This window comes from Engraulis encrasicolus, chromosome 18 (genome assembly GCF_034702125.1).
Source record: "Engraulis encrasicolus isolate BLACKSEA-1 chromosome 18, IST_EnEncr_1.0, whole genome shotgun sequence".
In the NCBI taxonomy this organism is placed as follows: Eukaryota; Metazoa; Chordata; class Actinopteri; order Clupeiformes; family Engraulidae; genus Engraulis; species Engraulis encrasicolus.
Genome location: NC_085874.1, coordinates 35,150,397 through 35,157,034, shown reverse-complemented (window position 1 = coordinate 35,157,034; position 6,638 = coordinate 35,150,397).

The following is a 6,638-nucleotide window of genomic DNA, read 5'->3' as shown; positions in this document are numbered from 1 at the left end:
TGTTTAGTAATGCCATTATACCAGGAGCAACATGCATAATCATAATATGGCTGAATACTGAAGAATTTACATAGATGTTTGACTCTACTGTTAATAATTGGATTCTTCATGGTGTTGTAAATAATCTGTCTGGATTTATAAATTACTTTAAGGTGCACTGTGTAGGATGGTGGCCAAAGTAGGCATTGCAATGCTGCTCGTTGAAACCGTCCTGCGTATTGTCAAATTTGATCTTTTCATGAGTATTCACCAAACTAATAGTTAGTCAATAAACTAACTAACTAACTAATATTTACTAGTATGGCCAAAGTAAATTAAGTTGTGCAGCTAAAAATATCTATTTCTAGAAATTCAAAATGGCGGACATGGATCCACCTCTTTATGTATGAAAAAAAATTGTGATTTTCCCGGTCATAATGGATACTTAGAATTTGATAGTGGTGGTATATTTGTAAAAAAGATAACATCTCTGAATGGGCAGAATTAATTCTGGAGAGAAGCTACAAAAACTATTACAGTGCACCTTTAAATATTGAAACTTTGTTTATTTATTTATTTTACTGTGCATTAAAAGTAGCCTACAAATTGTGCATTTTATTACAATACACTGAACATTTCAGTAGGCCTATGGGAACTTCTTGAATTTAGCCCATAACAAAATTGCACTGTGCACCCATAAACATTTATGAAAATGGTCAAATGTCCGCACACTTGCTCCCATTTTGCTTTTTCATTTTCCAAATTGAAATTTTTTCTGCACCTAAAAGCATACCAATTTTCTTTAGACCTACACACAATGGCAATTCAGCTACATCCTGTCATTACACTGTCAATTTTGTAGTGTTAATTTGACAATGTTTGCAGCGTCAACACTTGGAGAGTATGATTGATGTACTTTTGACTCTCCCAGGTGTTACACTGTGGAAATTAGGCTACTGTGGCTAGCCATCATTTGATACACCAGTCCTGGGATTAGATGACAGCATACGCACAGCCTACTCAGATGATGATCTCATTACTCAGCAGGGCAGTCCCTCAAAGGTGCAGAGTTGCTCTTCTAACTGCAGTCAAAACACTAGAGAGAGAGCCTACTTCAGCAATCTCTCTCTCGCTCTCTCTCTCTCGCTCTCTCTCTCTCTCTCTCTCTCTCTCTCTCTCTCTCTCTCTCTCTCTCTCTCTCTCTCTCTCAATGTTCAACTGTTTGAACTTTTACGCCTTTGTACAGGCTTCCCCTCAGCCAATCATAGGAGTGAATCACAACACTTAACACACATGCATCACGTGTAACTCACAAATGTACTCGTAGGTCCCAAAGCTTGCATGGGTGTCTGATTTTTCATACTGATGGAGTGTCTTTTACTATTTTGAAGTCACATTAAAGATGGCAGGTGAGAGAAAGGCAATAAAACAGTGTAGGCCATGGCTTTCCATGACAATTTCATGAGCTCAGTTTAGAGTGATGATGTCAAAAATATTGTACAGTAGCAGTCCAGATGATGGGATCCTGCTCAGACTGTAAAAATAAGTTTTATATGATAAGGGGAAAGGCATATCAGGGTCCTTATTACTGAAGCTGCAGAGGTCTCTACTTAATGAGTTACAGTGTTGACAAGGTTATAAATGACATCATGTCATAAAACGACAAGGTTTTACGATTAGTATTGAAAGATTAGGAATACTTAACCGTGGTTTAGCAGTATAAATCTTTAATATAAACTTATGGAAACAGAATTAACATATTAATTAATTACATATTATTCATTTGGTTGTTCAGTTCATTTCAAACCATTGCAAAAAAAAAGAAGTGATTTAGAGTTTTCGACTGAACTCCGAGGATGCCATCTGTTTTCTTGCTGACTGCACGTGACTTTCTGTGATAGCCAAAATTAGCCCTCGCCCCAGTTCATCTGTGTGACTTACACCAGCCCTGTAAACAAGAGCACTATCGGTTACAGACTGGAATTCGCAAGGCAAATGGGAGGGGATGGCGTAGGGGTTGGGGTGGTCCTTCACAGTTGGAGAAAGCATGGCACAACTCAGCTGTTCTTGTCTCTTGCCTCAGCATCCATTCATTTTATATTAATCATTAATAATGTTTTTTTTTTTTTAAGTTACATTAGCATAATGTGCAAATACCCCAAGCGATAAATCATCAAATCACAGAAGACTGAAATCCAATATATACCTTTTCACACATTTATTACACCGGCATGTGTGTTTAATCCATTTTTCTCTAGACAAGACATTTCTTTAGTTTATTAGAGAAAGCATGGAGCCATTGGAAAACTATGTCTCTGCCAATTCCAATGGTAGGTGTATCAAGTCACGCATTACCTACAAAGTCCTCCTCCTAACCTTCAAGTCCCTCCATGGTCTGGCACCGCACTACCTCAAAGACCTCCTTCACCACTATGACCCCTCAAGGTCCTTGCGGTCCTCTTCCAAGGGCCAGCTGATCGTCCCTCATACCAGGCTCAAGGCCACCAGTGACAGAGACTTCCATGTTGCTGCTCCCATTCTTTGGAAAAATCTGCCCAACCACATCCAGAATGCCCCTTCTCTGGCCGTGTTTAATCAACACCTTAGGACACATCTCTTCCTGGAGGCTTATGGCTGCTAGTTCCACAAGCACTTTCACTTACATGCATTCACACACACACTCACACACTGACGCGCACACACACTCACACTTCCCAACACAACAGTCTGTGAAGCGTCCTTGGGTGTTTTGAAAGGCGCTATATAAAACGAAAGTATTATTATTATTATTATTATCTAAGTCAAAGTAGCTACATGACCCCAAACTTTTGACCGGTAGTGTATACAGTAGCAGGCCTTCAATACAAACAGTATATACTAGTAGACATTATGTGGACCATTTCAACCATTCTGCACATGTTGTCACATGCCAAATGTTTTGGCAAACATCCTCCCCGTCGAGGCTAGAATTTTGTGATGAGCTGCCTGCAACCATCAATTATTCCTTCAATTCAAGGTAGTTTCCTTTTTATGTTGGGAAATCAGGACTAGCCTGGGGGTCGTTTCTCGATTCTTGCCTTTGCTAACCGTCTTAAGTCGGTCTTGAGTTGGTCGTAAGTTGCTCTTGAGTTGGTCTTAAGTTGGTCTTAAGTTGGTCTTCAGTTGGTCTTTAGACGCAAGACCAACTTAAGAATAACTTAAGAACAACTTAAGAACAACTTAAGACCAACTCAAGACCTTGGTTACAACGTTGGTCTTAAGAACGAACAAAATGGCTAAAGTCGTTAGCAAAGGCACTGTCGAGAAACGACCCCCAGAATGGCTTTGGACCATGCTGTGAAAGCCATACAAGCCATTTTGTGGCCAGAGACTGACGGCCAGAAATTGGTACTCAGATATGATATAATCAAACGGACAAATGGACACTTCAATTTGTGCATGGGCAGTGCAGCTGGTACCCTCAACTGCAGTCTGAGATGTTGCTTAGTAGGGTTGGAAAGGGGGGTCCACGCGCACCCCCCGGCTTTTTTTATGCCACCTGATTTTTTTGTATCTTTAAAGTGTCTACTTTAAGAATTTGACAGGTGCCAAGCTGAAATCATGTCCCTTGGCCTTCATTTTTAACCATTTAATGCACCTGACAGGAACCCAACAGATTGAAACAATGACAGAGAATAGGTCATAACTTTTGAAGTAAACTACATACAGAGACAAATTAACACATTCTCCCATACAATATTGACCTGAGGAATGAATCTAAGTGGTTGTTTTTGACTTTTGACAACATTTAAACAGCATATTTGCTCATAAAGAGCAATAAAATGACCCAAAATATGTAGACACTCAACTATCTTTTCATTCTTTTGAGTTTTGTTGTCTTTTTTTCACCACCTGCTCTTCCTTTATCATTTGCAGTGTAAATGTGAGTATTATATCAGATATTAAGCTGAAATTATGACCCACAGTCTCCATTTTTGACCCTTTAATGCGCCTGACTGAATCCCGACAGACTGAAACAATGATACAGAATGGGTCATAACTTTTGAAGTAAGCTACATACAGAGACAAATGAACACATTTTCCCAAACAATAGGAATGATATTGAGGAATGATATTAAGTTGTTGTCTATGACATTTGACAACATTCAAACTGCATTTTTGGTCATAATCGACAATAAAATGGCCTAAAATATGTAGACACTCAAGTATCTTTTCATTCTTTTGAGTTGTATTTTCTTTTTGTCCCCCACCTGCTATTCCTTTATCATTTGCAGTGTAAATGTGAATATTATATCGGGTTTTAAGCTGAAATAATGACCCACAGTCTCCATTTTAACCCTTTAATGTGCCTGACTGGAACCCGGCAGATTGAAACAATGATACAGAATGGATCATGACTTTGGATGTAAACATCATACAGAGAGATCAACACATTTCCCCATACAATGTTGACCTAATGAATGACATTAAGTTCAACCAGTGCTCTCCCCCATGCTCATCGATGACTGAGGTACCCTGAGCATGGTACCGTGCCGCCGCACTGCTCCCTTTCGGGCATCTTTTTGGGGGGTGTAATTAACCAGTGCTCTCCCCCATCCTCCTCCATGACTGAGGTACCCTGAGCATGGTACCATCCAGCCGCACTGCTCCCCAGGGGTGCCAATGAGGGCTGCCCCTTTGCACGGGTGAGACATAAATGTAATTTCGTTGTGTGCAGTGTGCAGTGTTCACTTGTGTGCTATGGAGTGCTGTGTCACAATGACAATGGGAGTTGGAATTTCCCAATGGGCTTTCACTTTCTTTCTTTCAATGGGGGTTAACATTTGAAGTAAACCACAGTACAGAGAAAAGGTAACCCATTTCCCATACAATACTGACCCAAGGAATGCAATGAGCATTTTTTTTTGCCTTTTATCAACTTTTAAATGCGTTTCTGGACAAAAACGGCATTTTAAAAAAGCCCTAAAATCTACAAAAATTAAACTGTTATTCAATTTTTGAGGGTCACAGCAGCAAGCAACCCATCCACGCTAGTGTTTTGTAGGTGCATGTCCTGAATAATGCACTATCCTGATCCAAGTGACCAGATTTGTAAAGTTTGTCAGCCATGAGTGTGTTTCACACTGGCATGTTTCTCTGTCCCATACATTTGGCATAACAAGCCAAACAGTCTATGTCTGCAGAAAAAGGTGAAAGACACATCTTCATGTTCAGCTACAAATTACATGAGGTTTTGCAATATGAAAAAGGAAAGAATGTACGCACACCACAGATGCCCCCTTGTCGTGAGACACCTGATGAAGATCTTACAGGTTGAGACGTTGTGTCAGCATTTCACACGTTAAATCACGACAAGGGAGCTTCTGTGGTGTGCGGATAGTCCTTCCTTTTTTCTTGTGTGTTCTTTTATGTCCTGCGGCAATTGCTTTTTGGGATGTGCCTTTACCTCACATTTTTTGAAGGTTCTGTTAATAAGTCATAAAGAAGCCACCTCTGAATGATGATGGTGTTAGTTGGTTATTAAGTGGAAGATATATTTTTGAAAATGAGATACTGTTTCAATCTGAAACTCAATAGCATAATCAAATGTATACTTTAAATGAGCAATAAGAAGCACCCAATAAAACCTGAATGAAAGAATGAAAAAAGACTGCTTATTTTCTACACATTTTGGGTATTTTAATGCTATTTTTTGTCAAGGAACACGGTTTAAAGGTTGATGACAGTCATTCACAAGTGCTTCATTAAACTTCTTGGTTCAGTATTGTATGGGAAAATGGGTTAAATGTTCTTCTCTTTCTGGTTTACTTCTGAAGCCAACCCACACTAGGTCTTTTTATAAAGTATTATAAGTTTAAATGTTATCAAATGTCAAATCAACAACTTGAATTCCCTTCTCGGGTCAGTATTGTATAGTAAAACGTGTTCATTTGTCTCTGTATATAGTTTAATTCAAAAGTTATGACCCATTCTGTATCATTGTTTCAATCTCTTCAAGTCAGGTGCATTAAAGGGTTAAAAATGGAGACTGTGGGTCCTTATTTCAGCCTAAACCCGATATAATAGTCACATGTACACTGCAAATGATAATGGAGGAGCTGGTGGTGGACAAAAGACAATAAAACTCGAAAGAAAGAAAAGATACTTGAATGTCTACATATTTTAGGCCATTTTATTGTCGATTGTGACCAAAAATGAAGTCCAAATGTTGTCAAATGACAAAGGCAACAACTTAATATCATTCCTCAGGTTAATATTGTGTGGGAAAATGTGTTCATTTGTCTCTGTATGTAGTTTACTTCAAAAGTTATGACCCATTCTGTATCATTGTTTTAGTCTGTCGGGTTTCAGTCAGGCGCATTAAAGGGTCAAAAATGGAGACTGTGGGTCATAATTTCAGCTTAATATCTGATATAATACTCACATTTACACTGCAAATGATAAAGGAAGAGCAGGTGGTGAAAAAAAGACAACAAAACTCAAAAGAATGAAAAGATAGTTGAGTGTCTACATATCTTGGGTCATTTTATTGCTCTATGAGCAAATATGCTGTTTATATGTGGTCAAAAGTCAAAAATAACCACTTAGATTCATTCCTCAGGTCAATATTGTATGGGAAAATGTGTCAATTTGTCTCTGTATGTAGTTTGCTTCAAAAG